An 18,454-nucleotide genomic window follows, 5' to 3' on the forward strand; every position below is an offset into this window, starting at 1 on the left:
AGGAGAGAATTAATGCATTTGCTTTAGTAACTGATTATTTCTGGATCTCAAGTCAGTTTAGGGGTCATAATTGGAAAAATTCGACAGTCTGGTCATCATTCCTAAATACGTTTCTAATATAGTTTTAGCTTCCATAATCTTTGTTTAGATTTAGGAATGTTTTCCCTAAATAGCTCTAAGTTTGATCTGAGTGCTTTCAATATTTATTTTGAAAAGCTTGCTGCACTCAGAAGAAAGAGGCCAGATAATTTTAAGGATTCACAGTTTGCGTTCAGAAAATATTTGTGATATTTCCTTAAAAAAGAAGTCACTTGTCCCATCAAAAACTTCCCCATGAATGTTTATAGCACCTTATTCATAATTGCCAATACGTCAAAGCAGCCATGATATCCTTCAGTAGATGTATGGATAAATAAACTGTAGAATATTCAGACATTAGAATATGTTTTAGCCCTAAAAGGAAATGAGCTATCAAGCCATGAAAAGACATGGAGGAAACTTAAATGCATAGTACTAAATAAAAGAACTCAATCTGAAAAGGCTATATACTACATGATTCCAACTGTATGACATTATGGAAAAGGCACAGTTTTGGAGACAAAAGATTAGTGGTTGCTAGGGTCTAGCAGGGAGGGAAGCATGATCAGATGGAATACAGAGGATTTTTAGGGTGATGAAACTATTTTGTATGATACTATGATGATGGAAACATTTGTCCAAACCCAGAGGAATTAACAACACCAACAATAAACTCTAATGTGAACTATGAACTTGGAGTGATTATGATGTTTCTCTTGATTGAGTTCATCAATAGGATTCATCAATTTTAACAAAGGTAGTACTCTGGTTGGGAATGTTGAAAACACTGAGGCTGTGTATGTGTAAGGACAGGAAGTATATGGGAAATCTCTGTACCTTCTGGTCAGTTTTACTGTGAACCTAAAACTGCTCTAAAAAAATAAAATATAGTTTAAAAAAGAGAGAGAAGAGAAAGAAGTCACTTAAGCTTTCTATAAGACCAAAATGGAAACCACTTTTTTCTCACATTTTCTCTCATTTGCCTCTTTTTGTGTTGCTATGGAATCTCAGGCTTACATTAGGAGCAAAGAATCATGTTGATCTTTCGACTTTACTTTTCATTCTTTGCTACTTTAAATTTTATTTGATGTTTTTCCTTCGGAGTTGTAGCTGGCTGTGTTCCACCATTTGTTGGAAAACTACGTCCCACCCTTTTTTCTCATCTGAGGGATCCCTTTGGATTCTCCTTACTCTGTTGCCTTTTGTATAACATGAATACCATCTTCTTTAACATGTTTAAGCCCAGCAGTGATTTTTTTTTTCCCTCAAATTAAAAAATGTTCAATGACTCTAATACAGATTCTTTTGCTGTCATAGTTTCCGTCTCAGGTACAATAGTCATGGAAGACTGGTCTCTAAGGTGCCCATGCTTTACATTTTGATGGAGTTTCATTTGTGCGAACTATTCTTGAGAGAGCTAATCAACACTCGTCTTTCTTCTGTGCTGAGGCAGCTAATAGTGTTGTCATTATCATCTTTTCTTTTCTCCCTTTCACTTTTTGGTGTTATGTCAGTTGAATTAACTTTCCCGAGCAATAGTTTCTGAAAGCATTTTCTCAAGAACAGAAAGACAGATTTTCCTTGTGTATAAATAAAGAAGATGGTTTATGCTAGGGGAATAAAGAATCTTTTAATAAAACATTGCCCCTCCTCTACTTGGGATCAACTGGGGAAAAATCAATTTTAGGTTCTTCAAGTGCAAAGAAAGATCAAAAGAAAAAACTGACAGTCTCAGCAGAGGGCAAGCTGGGATGCTGGATTTGAGTCCCATCTCTCTTGGTGGACTTTAAGCAAACTCTTTCCAAATGGAATAAATTAAAAGGCTAGAATTTCCTTCTCTGGAAGTGGGAATAAAGAGTGATATGAACACAAAGATTGTCAAAATGTTTTTGGATTACCCTTTCAGTCTTGAAACTTGACAAAAGAAGCATAGTTCTGTCTTAGTAAAATGCAGTACTACCTTATATTTAAAAGTATAATTTCATTGATATTTCTTCCTCCTATCCAAAAGACATTAAACATATTGCAGTTATGAGCCATTAAAAATGAAGAATGTAAGAAATTCATAATTATAAATGTAATCATTAATCTTTAAAATCCTAGATAATTGTATCTTTCAAATTTCTTAAAGATTCATTGTTTTTGCCATGAAGAGAATCATAGTGGCTCATTTGTGTATATGTTTTTAATGAATACAATTCAATTAAAAGTAGAAAAAGTACAATAGTGGAAAAATTGTTTCTTTGTAGAAATCTAGTATAATTATCTGTTAGGGACATGCACTTTTTACTTTAAAAAAGTACATTACTTTCAGAATTTCTATAAGGAATGCTTGGTCCTGGTAGAAAAAATTTGAAACCAGAGAGAATTATGAGGAAGGAAGTAGGATTTACTCATTTACCTTGTGCACTGAGAGATAATAATTTAGTTGGTCCCTTTTGTTTTTCTGTATGCAAGTATATACAAATATTAACTATTTTCATATAGCCTTGTTTCAGAAAATTTGATCATAGTTTATGTAAAATGTAGTCTTTGTATATTAACATAGTATATGAGAAATGTCTCTTGTTAAATAGTTCCCCTGAATGTAATTGTAATAATTATAGTAAAGTCCATCAGTTGATGAATTAGGATTTTTTAAACCAGTTTCCTCTTATAGCATTTTCAGATTTCTCTAAATTGACTCTAAATTTACAGTCTGAGGGGTAAAGACGTAACTTTATAAGGTCAGGGACCATTGGAATGTTCACCTTCTTCAGAGAATCAAAGAATTCAGTAAAGAGGCTCATCAGCTGCCTGATGCTGGAGCATCTCCCTGCAAATACTTGTTTTAAGTTGAACATCTTGTCTTGAGTGGACAGGTGTTGTGTGGTTCCTTCTGGCAGGCTGTGCTCTCTCTGACTGAAAGAGCCAAGGTTGTCACCACAGTAATTGGAATAGAGTATACCTCAGTAAAGCAAAGGTAAGAGAAAGGATTGGTTTTCAGATATGATAGACAGTTGGGATGGACAAGAATTTTACAGCATTTCCGGTTTAAGCAGTGAATATGCTTTGTGGAACCATGGAGAACGGTGAGTGATAGCTGCCTTGTCGGGTTTCACTCACCCTCTGTCACATGTGCATTCAGCAGAGCTGTAGCTAGTGACTGAAGCATGCCAGGCACTGGGGAAGGCTCTGGGGCCACACCACGAAGGAGGCATAGTTTCTGCACCCAAGGAGCTCCCAGGTTACAGAAGGTGACATGACTTTAGTACAATGTGATAAGTACATAGTAGAAGTATGGATAAGTTATTGTGGGAAGGTGGAGGGTTACAAACCTTAACTAGCAATTGGAAAGACTTCTCTGGGGCAGTGGGATTTCTCATGTTGATGAATTATGAAGGGTATTTTTTTGTATACCAGTCTTAAATGGTTTGAACTTGAGCCAGTGACCAGTGATACATGTTACATTTTTAGAAACGTGGCACATTTGTATTTTAATAACTAGTATTAATTACAGAGTTGAATGTAAGACTGAAATCATAAAATACCTGGCTTTCACATGGATACCCCCAAGGGATCCTGTAATGACTATTAAAAAGAAAACTATACTATATTCAGTAGAATTTTTATTGCTAACTCTTCATAAAATCAGGAACTATTAAAGAATGTCTATGTCTTTCTCAAATAGTTTGTGAAATTATTTGTGGAATGATCCCGCCCCCCCCCCCCCCCCATATTGGACTTAGGACATGAGCCCAGTGAAAGCAAGGACCTTGTTTATTATATTTACTTCACTATCCCCAGCACCCAGCATAGTGCCTGGCACATAACACATATTTAATAAGGCAGTAATGTCACTTTCTATTTAAGATAATTTTGACTGATTCCATTAGGCTCCATTATTTTGATTTTCTTGTGCTACAGTTTGAAAATCTAATGCATGTTCATTATTAAAAAAAAATCCTGTGGGAAGAAGTACTATAATACAAGGTATATTTTACAAAGGAAAAATGTGCTCTAAGATTACAAATAGCAGTATATGTTTCTGTCAATGATTATTTTTTTAAAAATTGTGATACTTTCCTACTGGAGTACCAGGATTTCAAGCTCTGACTGTTCTGTGCAGATTCTGAACCTGATAGTTGAGACAGGGATGTAAAGGACCCACAAGAGAAGATTTCATTTAGGAACTGCTATTCATTATGGTGAATATAGAGATTATGATTGTGGTGTTTGGTTTCTTTCCAGTTTCACTAATATAACCTGCTACGCCAACTTACTCCTTCCTTATTTTGGCAGACTTCTTTGTAGGTTGCAGAAACTCTAAATCAAGTTTCAATATGAAATATATACTGGAGTGAATACTAGCAGAAAATAAAAAAAACAACCCAGTGAGCCCTTTAAATCAGCTCAACACAGTGTCTATGCTGGAATCTCAACCTTCAGATATAATGTTCCAAGGAGAAGAAATCTGTCCAGTGACTGTTTACTTCTGATGCTGGCAGTGTGTTCTGTTTACACAAAGGAAAAACACGTGAGGTTGATCAGATTACATTGCTATTACAGATACACTGTTTTTCTAGTAGGAAATATTTTTATAATCTTAAAGTTTTTATCTTTTATTCTTCCCTTTATCCCTTCACATGTATTCATTGACAAAAGAAAACTTCAGGGACAGCTAGTACTTTTCTTTTCCAGCATCTGTTAGTAGTTGAAAATGCAGGTTGCCTAAGTACTTCTGCCAGGCCTGGTCAGCCTGAAAAGTAGAGTATTATACCTTCTGTTCTGTACTTTGCCATTTTTCATGGAACAGTGCCTTGAAGATCATTATATTAAAAGAACTTTGTTATTCTTTTCTGCCAGTTTGTAGTATTCCAGTTTGTGGAAGTACCATATTTAACTGAACCAAATTTTTTAGCCTAAAAAGAATAATATTCATAGCAGTAATAGGAACCACCACCTGCTGAGCACTTAGTTTGTGCCAGGTGTTGTCTTGGGACATTGGGACAGTTTATAAAAGTCAAGTGGTTTTCTTTCTTTTTTTTTTTGACCATGTGGCTGAGCATGAGAGATGCTATTAATATGTTCCCTACCAGGGATTGAACCCGTGACTCCTACAGTGGAAGTGTGGGTTCTCAACTGTGGACCACCATGGAATTCCCAAATCAGAACATTTTAATTCTTCAGCCACCTTATAAGGTGAAAGATGTTGCCTTGATCTTACAAGCAAGGAAACTGATGTTGAAAACGTTTATGTAATTTGCTGTGCTCTTGACCATTAGTGTCATACTGCTTCCTTTTTACATATAATTGAGGTACTTGGGTTCTTTGGGTGCACTTTAAAGGACAAGCATGGAGGAAAACCTCCAGTACTGAAGATTATGTAGGGAGGAGTTTGCAGTGAAAATGTCTGCTCTGCTCATCAGCTGTAAGGGAGGGTACTGAAGAGGCACGGTGGATTTAATGAGCAATGGCTTTTCATCCTCTTACTTGCATGTTCTTCTTACCACAGAAAATGAAAAGGGAAATGGAGGCAGGGAGTCGGAACAGGACTAAAACCTTGGTGGAAATCACATGTTGGTCTCGCCTAGTCCTGAGGCCTAACTTTGTGATCTGAGTCTCCTGGATGACTAATAAATAGGGTGTGTGTTTGTGTGTGTGTGTGTGTGTGTGTGTGTGTGAGAAAGTCAATGGATGACTGATAAATAGGGTGTGTATGTGTGTGTGTGAGAGTGAGTCTTCTGAATGACTGATAAATAGAGTGTGTGTGTATGTGTGTGTGGGTACTCTCAGTCGTAACTTTGTGATCTGAGCCTCCTGGATGACTGATAAAGTGTGTGTGTGTGTGTGTGTGTGTGTACTCTCAGTCATGTCCAACTCTTCATTACTGGAACGGGTTGCCATTTCGCACTCCAGGGGATCTTCCCCACCAGGGATTGAACCCACATCCCTCTTGTGTCTCTTGCATTGTAAGGTGGATTATTTACCACTGCACCACTTGGAAAGCCCAATACTTACAGGTTCAGTTCAGTTCAGTCGTGTCCAACTCTTTGTGACCCCATGAACCACAGCATGCCAGGCCTCCCTGTCCATCACCAACTCCCAGAGTCCACCCAAACCCATGTCCATTGAATCGGTGATGCCATCCAACCATCTCATCCTCTGTCGTCCCCTTCTCTCCTGCCCTCAATCTTTCCCAACATCAGGGTCTTTTCCAGTGAGTCAGCTCTTCGCGTGAGGTGGCCAAAGTATTGGAGTTTCAGCTTCAACATCAGTCCTTCCAATGAACACCCAGGACTGATCTCCTTTAGGATGGACTGGTTGGATCTCCTTGCAGTCCAAGGGACTCTCAAGAGTCTTCTCCAACACCACAGTTCAAAAGCATCAATTCTTCGGTGCTCAGCTTTCTTCACAGTCCAACTCTCAGACTACTGGAAAAACCATAGCCTTGACTAGAAGGACCTTTGTTGACAAAGTAATGTCTCTGCTTTTTAATAATTACAGGTGTGACCTTCAAAATGTGGAAAATTGGGTTTTGGAAACCTCTATAATGTGATAGCAGACTAGCAACCACTGGGTTTATTTACCCAAGTATGTATCGTGTGTATGTGTCTGCATTTTAAATTGATAAAGAGAGGAGTATAGAAACCCAGGATGCACATGATAAACACAGTTATTTCATTTCATTGGAAGTTTGTAACATGAAACTCTCTAAGAATTTCTTGAGTTATTTTCATGGAAGTGGTGGGAATAGGGTGGAAAAAGAGGGAAACTGAGAGGAAATGATAGATCATTGAATATTGGGGGGGGAGGTGTTTGATCAAACTTGTTTTTTTAAAATAATTATTTGTGCTTGAATATGAAAATACACTTAATCTTTCAAATTCATTTTGGTTTATATGGCTAGCAGAGCAGGTTGGATGCTGCAGCTGTTAAGCTTTGTGCTATTCTTTTGTCAGCCATGAGGAAATTTTTGAAAAACATTTGTCAAGAACTTAATATTTGCTGAGTGTGAAATACCACATAAAATATTGTCTTAACATTGACAGTGTTTAAGCTAAAATTAATGCAAGGAAGCAAAAGATATCAAGGAACTGCCTTCATTTTCTTGGTGTTCATCAGTGTCCACAAGCAGGGGGGTGAATGACTATTGGGTTTAGTGGTTACTAACTTCTTATAACAAAAAATAAAAGGCATGGTGCTTATTATTTTTGCTCATTATATTTGTAGGAGGCATTAAAAAAGATGCAAATAGCATCTGGGAATAAGACAAACCAAATATAATACTAAATGACTGAGAAGGTTTTATCATTCCTTGTATGAAAAAAAAAATGGTTAGCTATCAAAGAGAATTTTAAAAATATTCTCCAAGAATCTGGCAGGGTCAGAAGTATCCCATCCTAGATGAGCAAAATATACAACTGTGTTAATATTAATTTGCTGATTTTATGTTTGTGGTGCTATTTTTATATGCACTCTGTGAGTGTAGGTTAGGGCAGAAGGGAAAAAAATGGGGCCGGGTGGGGGAAACTTGTGCCTTTTCTAGTATTAATAGTTATCACTGCCACTAGGACATCTCAAGGTTGTTCAGAAAGACTGGAATATGGAGGTTTTGCTATTTAGTAACTTGAAAGAAGAGAAGAGTTTGTTATTCCAGGGACGTGAGAAGAGAGCTGGGCATGACAATTCAGGGATGTTGGAGTTACTGAGAGGAGACACTGGAAAGTCACTGGGGGTTGTCCTTTAGTGGTGGAGGCTGGCTTACTCTCGGGGGTGAAGGTGGTGATGAGTAGTGTGGGAGTACAATGCAGTCACTTGCGTTGCCCTCACATGTAACTGCGAGGATGGTGTTGTTATGACAAAGTTATTCTCACATAAAAATTTGATGAGTTTAGAGTTGAAAGTAGTGAAAGACTAATAAAATTGAGGATTCTTATTTTCTGTCACACTGTTTATGTTGAACAGTCTTGCTGTGTTTTGCTTTGTTTTTTAACCCCCCAGCTGATGATTCTGCCAAAATTGGACCCTTAGGAATTGACAAAGTTATACCCTATGCTAAGTATAAAAGGGCCATCCCCTTAGTTTCCAGAGGGAGCATTTCTTTCCCCAGCCCTCCTCAGCCTAGAACAATTATATTCACTGCTTGAAAAAAAATCACCTGCTTTCGGTGGGACTGTGTATTCTCCTCCTGGCTTGGGCAGATGGCAGCATTGTTTCAGACATCACCTTTTAGAAATGGGTCAGTAGAAAAGTTCTACTACCAGAAATCACTTGTTTCAAAAGGAAACAGTTCTTTCAGCCCAGCTCACTGATATGAAATGGACTTCCCAGCACTTTCTCACAGCTTCCCTGAGACACTCCACCAGGGGAAGAGCGATGAGGAAGCAAACAGGCAAAAAGCCAGGTGGGACCTCAGCCCTCACCTAGCCACTGCCAAGCTAGAAGCTGGAGTGTCAGGACGTAATTGTGGAAAGTGGGGCATCTTCTTTCTAGAGAGCTACAGATGCTGTTGCAATTTCAGTTTTCTCTGTGGCATTTAGACCGTATGATTTTCTTTTTTTTTAGTGTCAAAGAATAGAAAATTAGTTTTAATTGTTACTTATGAGGCACCATATGGCTACTCTATAATTCTGGCTTCCCATGGAGCTGCATGTGCATATGGAAAATGAAATTAATTGGAAATCACACCCTGAAATCTATTATTAAGTTAATATAGCTAACAGCTTGTGGGGTGTCCTCATACTCAGCATGATGTAATTGCACATAACAACAAGTAACGATAAACTCATAGAGGAGACCAGGAGGGATAAACAGAGGTCAAAGGGACAGCCTTTGGAAAGGAATGGCATCAATAATGGATGCTACAGCAAACATCTTGGTTCCTCACTGTCCACAAACCCAGGGTACAAGGAAGCAGTTTAATCATGTTCAAATGAATTAATCAGCAGTCTTGTGAATTTCACAGCCAAGGGACTTATTTTTATTTTGCCAACTAGTGTTTTAGTGAGCTAAGGTCACTCTTGGTAGAATTAGTGATGGTTGTTCAAGTCAAAAGTTCCCAAACTTACCTGTGTATCAGAATCCAATGAAAAACTGTTAAATGAACTCTGAGTCTGATTCTTGGGATTTTGATTGGTTATTTCTGGATTTCTGATTTAAGATTGCCATAAGTATTCTGATATACCTCAGTCATAGACCTTGGAAACCACTTATTGAAGTGATAAGCCATCACACATGGCTTGATATATTTAAATGATGAAGCCCACAGTTAGCATGTGATCAGTTTCCCTAATTTTTTTCATAACTTTAAAACACAGTAAAATAAGTTAAAGTAAAAACATACCCTAAGATTCAGTACTTCATTTGGAAACCTAGAAATGGTGAATAATTTTTTATCATACGTGCTTTTTATTTATTACATTGTCCTTCGCAAGCCTGTGGACTCAGTGAGGGCCCTGTGATTTTAGTCATCTTGATGTTCAAGGCTCAGAGTGGTACGAATTTAGTATATGTTTATGGACTGTGAATTTGAATGTAAAAAGAGGCAAAGTGTTCATTTTTAGAAATAATAGCTGCATGTTTTCTTCATAATAAACATTGGACGCAATTGCTATTCATCATAAATTGACATGAACAGATGTTATAAATGACAACACAATTTGTGATATTAGTATTTAAGTGCGCAGCCTTCTTTAGGTCATTGAGGAGAGAATCTGTAGATTTGAAACTAGGAATGATATTTTCTTCCATTGTCTTTATTCATTTTTCTATAAGTGCTAGGTCTGCAAACCTAAGTTACATTGATAAGAGCAGTGTCTAGAATTCTAGTTGAGAGACTCATTGATTAGACTTTCTGAAAAAATACAAAGTCCAGGTAGGTCGTTTGCGCTTGTGGTGGATCTCGGTGCTTGTTGTACAGGTCCCCCGAGGCTGTAGCTCTGAAAACTTGCGCTCCCTTCTGTTCTGTCGTCTACATTTTGTGCTGTCACACGCCCCCCACCTTGCCTGAGTTGTTCTCCAGTTTTCTTGGTGTGTTACTTCCATTCTTCTGCTCCTGCTCAGTTTCTGTCTCAGGGCAGGTTTGCGTCAAGAAGCTCTTAAATGCTATGCAGATACTATGATGTTGAAAACACCTTCTTATCTGCCTGAAAATGTTATTGCCTGTGGTGACTGTGACTGGTTTGCAAATAACATGGGTTGGAATCTTACTGATGGACCAAAGGAAAAGGTATGATGCTGCTAAAGCAAACAGCTAGAGCGAGACCATGGGAAGAAGGACTACGACTGCAGAGCTGAACAGAGACAAGGAACGTATGCAGATACAGCAGCTGATGTGTAGCCTGATCAACAGGGACCGCTAGCTGTCTCTCACCGTCAGGACTCTCCTTCCTGAACAACAGACCTTGAGGCTTTTTTTTTTTTTTTTTTTTTAATACAGTATTTTGAAATAATTTCAAACTTGTGGCGAATTCTAACTCCCATATCACTTTCACCCCAATTCACCAACTGTTAACATTTGAGAGAAAATTGCAGACATAGTGCCTCTTCACACTAAACATTTTAGTGTATACTTCCAACATCATCACCATTCCACCCTCCAAATCAGGAAGTCCTGGTTATTTTTAGTAGAGGTGGTATTTGAAAGCCACTTGGCATGTGGCTGTACTCATTATTATTGAGGTGTCATTGCTTTTAGGTCATCTTAAGATCATGGCATCTGGTCCCATCACTTCATGGCAAATAGATGGGGAAACAGTGGAAACAGTGTCAGACTTTATTTTTTTGGGGCTCCAAAATCACTGCTGATGGTGATTGCAGCCATGAAATTAAAAGATGCTTACTCCTTGGAAGGAAGGTTATGACCAACCTAGATAGCATATTTAAAAGCAGAGACATTACTTTGTCAACAAAGGTCCGTCTAGTCAAGGCTGTGGTTTTTCCAGTGGTCATGTATGGATGTGAGAGTTGGACGGTAAAGAAAGCTGAGCGCCGCAGAATTGATGCTTTTGAACTGTGGTGTTGGAGAAGACTCTTGAGAGTCCCTTGGACTGCAAGGAGATCTAACCAGTCCATCCTAAAGGAGATCAGTCCTGGGTGTTCATTGGAAGGACTGATGTTGAAGCTGAAACTCCAATACTTTGGCCACCTCATGAGAAGAGTTGATTCATTGGAAAAGACCCTGATGCTGGGAAGGATTGGGGGCAGGAGGAGAAGGGGACGACAGAGGATGGGATGGTTGGATGGCATAACTGACTCAATGGACATGGGTTTGGGTGGACTCAGGGAGTTGGTGATGGACAGGGATGCCTGGCGAGCTGCGATTCATGGGGTCGCAAAGAGTCGGACATGACTGAGCAACTAAACTGAACTGAAGAGACAGTTGGGTACATATATGCACATACACATATATGTGTGCATGTACACATGTACACATATATATGTATGTAAAATTATTATATATTCTGCTCTATATACTATAAACATTTACAAACACTCATATATCAATTAACAATTTCTTTGTCTATGTATGTTAGAAAAATCCTTGTGTTTATGTCAGTAATTCTAATCCAAACCCTGGTTCTTTCTAGCCTCCCCTTTCCATGTTTGGAAATGCCCTTCTTCAACAAAGAGAAACATGGCTCTCATTATCTTCTATATAAATTTGTTTCCACAATTGATTGTGACCGATGGGTATGACCAGATGGAACTATACTGTCTGACCACCTCCTGACACCTTCTAATGTCTTTATAGTTTTGTGGTGTTGTCAGGCATCCTATTGACCTGTCTGTTTGAGGCCCCTCTTTCCCTCCTTCAGTAACTGTGTACTCGTGCTCCAGCAGGAATGTGCCAGTACCTTCCTGACATTCCTCTTCTTCCCTTCAGCACCCCTTGTTTTCCAGTACCTGGGGGCTAGTTAGTGTTTCACTAATCAGCACATGGCTACCTGGAGCCGAGACTGTGTTTCCCAATCTCTGGCAGAAGTAACTATATAGGCTTATGATTTGGTTCTAGCCAGTAGCTACCAGTTTGACCATGAAGTCAAAGTGATATGTTGAGGGACTTTTGATGGTTGTGGAATTGTGATACCAGTTCTTAATAACTCTCCTTGGGACTTTTCTGTGAGAGAAAAATAAACTATCTTATTTCAAATTTCAAAATTATTATTTAACATTTTTTTGTCCCTGAACAGCTAAGCCTAATTCTAACTAATACTACCTCTGCTAGTCAAGAAAGAAAAAAAGAAAGTCTGAATTCCATGAGGCAGTAAAGAATTGTGTAGAGGAGACCAACACCAAATTGGTAGAGGTCCAGTGAGTACTGAATTTAGTCTCCTTGAATCAAGTGACAACATTTATAGACATTTAAAGGAATTATAGTAGAATATAAAGGATCTTATGGAATGGCATTAAAATCTTCAAACAATAAAAAGGCAACTGAAATTCCTAAAAAGCTTAAAAAAAATCCAGAATGTAAAACACAAAATCATATATGTAGTCAGTGAAAATAATAGTTAAAGCCCTACAGAAGGTGGCCAACTTCTGTCTGCTGAAATCAGATGAAATTCAGCAGAATTAGGTTGGTGGTATTACCTGAGTGATTCTGGGTTACATATATAGTCCATGAGACCACCCTGCTTGGGGTCCACATTTCTCTTGGCAGCTATTAAAAATAGTTCCATCCTGTCCATCAGGAGTACATGAAAAATCACTCCCACCCTGACTAAGAATGTAACTTCAGTTCCTCTGGGTTGTTGTCTCATCTGTGACATGGAATCTGAAAAGTATTTACTTAGTCGTTATGGTACTTTTAAGCCAGGTAGATAGATACCTTAGCAAATAGATGATGAAATTTCTAAAATCCATATGATTAATCCTAGTCAATTATTCATTATCTGTATATATTGTTTTAGTTGATGTCTTTGTAACGTTTAAGAGAATTTGACATATTCAAGTAACAGAGTATAGACATTAATTCTATAAGTTTAATTTAGTAATTGAAATTGCTTATAAATTTTATGTTGAAAGATAAGGCTTTTGACAAAGATTATAAATAGAATTGCAGTGGTTTTAAGATCCACTGAATCTTTTAATTTGTTAGGGAATTACTGGTGCAGTTTAGTACTTGAGAAGGTTTTACTCATTGACTCAGTCAGTTGAAATGCTTAAGAAAAGAAAATGGATACATTCAGTTTATAAATTTAGTTTAAAATGTTTAAGAAAAATTAAATGTGTAAATGATACTGATTGCTGAGGAGCATTTCAGTATGTCCAGCTTGAGTTGTTTGAACCTTAATCAAAGCCACCTTGAAAGTAAATGTTAAATTTTTAAAGTAGTAGAATGTTAAGAACTGGAAGTTGAACTCAAAGGCTTATAAAAAATGAGTTAAAAAAAAAAAACAAAACAAAATCTGTCACTTGAGTAAAGCATATGTTTCATTTAAAATCACAGGTGGGCTGTTTGCAGCAAAGCAACCCTCAGTCTCCCAAACACACTGACATGAGGAGCCTTCCCCCCTGCAGTGGCTGTAACTGAAGATCTGTGGTGGACAGGACTGTGGTCCTGGCAGAGCCTGGTTGCCAAAGCTGATTTCTGGCGATACTCCCTGGGCCATGGAAAGATTGGGGGACTGTCAGACTTCAGAAGATGGGCAGCTGTCCTGGGCAGCAAAATAACAGTCACATCCCCTTCTTGCTTGGGATGGAAAACTGTAAGAGGAAACGCATGGACTGGGGGTCATACTCCTTAACACATCACTTAAAACTTTTGAACTCCATTCAGTGTTTTCTTCTGTAGAATGGGGAAAGCTATTTTCAAATTTGGGAATTATTGGAAGGATTAAAGATAGTAGATGCAAAGCACCCATTATATTGCTTGCTGCCTAGCAGAGGCTCAAAAAGCAATGACATTTGGTAGAGGAAAATGTAAAGGCTAATGAATTTATTTAGGGAATATGTGAAACCAAATCAGAGGATGTAAGTCATCAAACCTATAGTAGGTCACATGCTTTAGTCACCTGCTGTATTGCCAGGTGTTGTTTAAAGTATTCACATGGATTGCACATTTGAATTAACCCAAGAGGTTGACTGTTATCCTCTCTGTTTTACAAAGGGAAGTTTAGAGAAGTTAAGTAACTTTTAAGATTATGTACAACTAAGTAAAGGAGTTAAACAGTAGTTTGAATGCTAGGGAGTGAACTCTGGCACACATGATGGCCTTTCTGTGTTGTGTACATCTCTGTCTCCAGTAACAGTGCCTCAGAGAAGGAAGGACCAGTGTTGCCTTTTACCTTATAGAATTTCTGTCTGACTTTTGCACCCCAACAACCCAGACTACTGTCTTTAAAAAAAAATAAAATAATGATAAGAAAAATAAAAGTACACTGATAGAGTAGACTTTGTTTTATTGCAAGATGATCAGGTATCAGTTCAGTTCAGTCGCTCAGTCGTGTCCAACTCTTTGTGACACCATGGACTGCAGCACACCGGGCCTCCCTGTCCATCACCAACTCCCGGAGTTTACTCAAACTCATGTCCATTGAGTCGGTGATGACATCCAGCCATCTCATCCTCTGTTGTCCCCTTCTCTTCCTGCCTTCAGTCTTTCCCACCATCAGGGTCTTTTCAAATGAGTCAGTTATTTGCATCAGGGGACCAAAGTATTGGAATTTCAGCTTCAGCATCAGTCTTTCCAATGAATATTCAGGACTGATTTCATTTAGGATGGACTTATTGGATCTCCTTGCAGTTCAAGGGACTCTCAAGAGTCTTCTCCAACACCACAGTTCTTAAGTATCAATTCTTCGGTGCTCAGCTTTCTTAATAGTCCAACTCTCACATCGAGTACAGGAAAAACCATAGCCTTGACTGCTGCTGCTGCTAAGTTGCTTCAGTCGTGTTCGACTCTGTGCGACCCCTAGACGACAGCCCACCAGGCTCCCCCGGCCCTGGGATCCTTCAGGCAAGAACACTGGAGTGGGGTTCCATTGCCTTCTCTGATAGCCTTGACTAGATGAACCTTTGTTGGCAAAGTAATGTTTCTGCTTTTTAATATACTGTTGAGGTTGGTCATAACTTTTCTTTCAAGGAGTAAGTGTCTTTTAATTTCATGGCTACAATCACCATCTGCAGTGATTTTGGAGCCCAGAAAAATAAAGTCAGCCACTGTTTCCACTGTTTTTCCATCTATGTGCCATGAAGTGATGGGAACAGATGCCATGATCTTAGTTTTCTGAATGTTGAGTTTTAAGTCAGCTTTTTCACTCTCCTCTTTCACTTTCATCAAGAAGCTCTTTCTTTAGTTCTTCTTCGCTTTCTGCCATAAGGGTGGTGTCATCTGCATATCTGAGGTTATTAATAATTTCTCCCAGCAATCTTGATTCCAGCTTGTGCTTCATCCAGCCCAGCGTTTCTCATGTACTTTGCATATAAGTTAAATAAGCAGGGTGACAATATACAGCCTTGCCGGACTCCTTTCCCTATTTGGAAAGGTATAATACATCACAAAAACATATGAGTGTATAGACAATTGAAAGGATTGTCCATTAAGCTGTTAATCCTTGTAAGCTACCTGATGGGGCATAGCCTTTCCTTTGACTCAAAATGGGCAGTTTTTCTCGTTGTTGCTCTTACTGGGTCATCACTTTTTCTTCTTTGTACTTGACAGACCCCAGAACTCATGGTCAGGGATTCTGGTCACATTGGAAGTGGTTGGCTTGCCTTCTCTCTGAGCATTATCATATCACACCTTCACAAGCTCATTCACTCCTGCAAACGTGAATGGGCAAGGGCAGTAGCAGGTCATGCTCAGATGGTGTTGGTGGATCTTCTGCTGTGGCCTGACCTGTGCTCTGGAATTTACAGCTGTGTGATCTTAGACAAGGGATTTCATTTCTCTGAGTTCCAGTGTGCTGATATCCTGGAATAGTATCTTATGCAGAGAACTAATGTGAAGATTAAATGAGATAAAGTGTCTAAAGTCCTTTGAATAATTCTTGGTAGACAGTCAGTACTGAGAATATGATGTCTTTAAGACATGTACAACAGCTTCAACCACCATAGTAACAATAGCACAACGGCAGTAATGACACTGAAGGACAGAGAGCCATGTGTCCTGCCACCGATGTACAAAACACCAGCCAAACTCCGTGTCTAGCTTGCTTCCCAGCTCATTTTCCCTCCCATGCAGGCTGCCACAGGGTTGGAACGGACCCAGCATCAATGCTGGGGGAGGGATGTGCTGTGCTGGTAGAAGCCTCAGCCTGCTAATGAGGCCTGAAGTTGAGCAACTCCAGATGGAGTCAAGCGACATGTTCTCTGCCAGGAAATGTGGTAGATGGGCCAGGGCCACTCATTCCAGGCAACAGTCATGGATATCAAAAAGCAAAAAGTAAGGAAACATGCAGGCGTTGGAACTAAACAAACTAACCAAATGTAAATAAAAACACAGTGTGCATTTGTGGCAGGGAAATCCTATCTGAGATCCAGAGATGGTTTTCTTACAACAGCAGTAGTCCATCTGGGAGGGGACAGGGAAGTGCTAAATGTCAGTAAATGTGAGCTTCTCTTGAACATATCTGACCTTTTAAAGCTTGATTTGAACTAGTATGTTCTCATCAACCATGAGTACGTTTCTGAATGATTGGGAAAAAAGTAAGACATTGGTATCTTAACACTTATAAAAGTTGGTAAGACTAGATTTCTTACTTACTATGAAACATTTTTGCCCAATGTACAACATGCGTATTCATCTTTATCCTCATCATCTATTATTTATTTGAAACTTAAGATGTGAATGTGAGAATGTAAGCCAGATATTGGGATAAATAAGTAACTTAACCTACTTTATATACTCCCCCCACCCCCTGCTCCCACACAGTGCCAACTTCCTAGTTTTTAATACTCATAGAAACTCTCAAAGGTAAGGGCTACATTTATGAACTTCATTTCATAGATGAGAACATTGAGGTTCTGTTTTCTTCAGCCAAGATCACTCAGTTGCTGCTGCTGCTGCTAAGTCGCTTCAGTCGTGTCCAACTCTGTGCAACCCTGTAGACGGCAGCCCACCAGGCTCCCCTGCCCTGGGATTCTCCAGGCAAGAACAGTGGAGTGGGTTGCCATTTCCTTCTCCAATGCATGAAAGTGAAAAGTGAAAAGTGAAAGTGAAGTCACTCAGTCGTGTCCGACCCTTAGCGACCCCGGCTCCTCCGTCCATGGGAGTTTCCAGGCAAGAGTACTGGAGTGGGGTGCCATTGCCTTCTCCAATCACTCAGTTGGCTGGTGAGGAAAAAGGCCCGAGTTGTGATCCAAGGCTGTCTGACCAGTGGCTCATTAACTTGCCCATGTACTCTGATCATCTCCAACATGTTTTCTTCTTTGGATGGGACTTAAGACAGATGGTAGATTAAGTACATAGAAAGGAGATGCTCTAATTTTCCGCACATACATCTGAAGGGGACTTCAAGAGAACACTTGACCCCTGTATGTAGTCCTTAAGGAAACTGGTGACTTGAGACCCAGTGACTTATCCTGAATGTCACAGTGATGAATCTTCATGTTTCTTGCATGGATCTGATACAATTAATTCTGGAAAGCACAGATGTGTGAGTCTCCAGGCCCCAAGGACCACCATGGCTGACTTTTAACTGGAGGATTAGTTGCTGCGTTGAGAAGTGGCCGAGTCTTGCCTTCATCCTCAATTCGAAGCCATACTGCTTATCAAGTGAAGAAGGGGTGCTAAGCCCAGTAAAGCTGAATGGCAGCATTTTGTGTACATCTCAGGCACCAGTGTAATCTAATGTGTGATAAATGTGTTTAAAAAATAAGCTATTATTTCCCCCATTTACATAAATAATACATGTTCTTTGTAGCATATCTGTAGTCAAAAAGAAGAAAAAATTACTGGTAATTTCCCCCTCTCCAAATAATCAGTTAATAGTTTGGTATATTTTATTGCAGATTTATCCTCAGGGTACATGTTACATATACATGTATGTACATGTATTTAATGATATATATTTTGGATTGCAAAAGATTTACCCCTCTTACCCCCCACCCTACGTAGCAATAATATTATTTTTCTTACTAGGTCACATAAATATATATTTTGTTTAAATCTGAAAATAATTTTCCTCTGATTATAAAAGGCATAAGCAGTCATTGTGAAAAGTATAGGTAATATCATAGCTGTAGAGAAGGAAGTAAAAATCATTTGAAACTTGACCCCACAGAGATAACTGTTGATATAGACTTCCTGTCATTTCAGACTTTTTTTTTGAAAAAGCATTTTTATCTGTATTTTTCACAGTTTGCAAATGAGCAATGTACTCTAGGTTATAACATAGATGTGTTTTGCCTTTTCTCTTCTAAATACTTTCTAGTGGTTTTCTTTCAAAAA

The 18,454-nt window shown here is 38.8% G+C and overlaps 1 protein-coding gene and 1 long non-coding RNA gene across 10 annotated transcripts in view; both read left to right on the forward strand.

The window, feature by feature from the left end:
- The window catches only part of SUCLG2 (succinate-CoA ligase GDP-forming subunit beta), a 626,520-nt gene that overhangs the window by 101,478 nt on the left and 506,588 nt on the right, over positions 1-18,454 (forward strand). The gene's annotated exons all lie outside the window — the stretch shown is intronic.
- On the forward strand, positions 997-13,468 carry LOC145520943 (uncharacterized). The gene is made up of 2 exons (XR_014064938.1): positions 997-3,076; positions 11,344-13,468. It is a non-coding gene; the product is annotated as an uncharacterized LOC145520943 (long non-coding RNA).

The sequence above is a fragment of the Giraffa tippelskirchi genome, chromosome 9 (assembly GCF_054371585.1).
Source record: "Giraffa tippelskirchi isolate mGirTip1 chromosome 9, T2T-mGirTip1v1.2.pri, whole genome shotgun sequence".
NCBI lineage: Eukaryota > Metazoa > Chordata > Mammalia > Artiodactyla > Giraffidae > Giraffa > Giraffa tippelskirchi.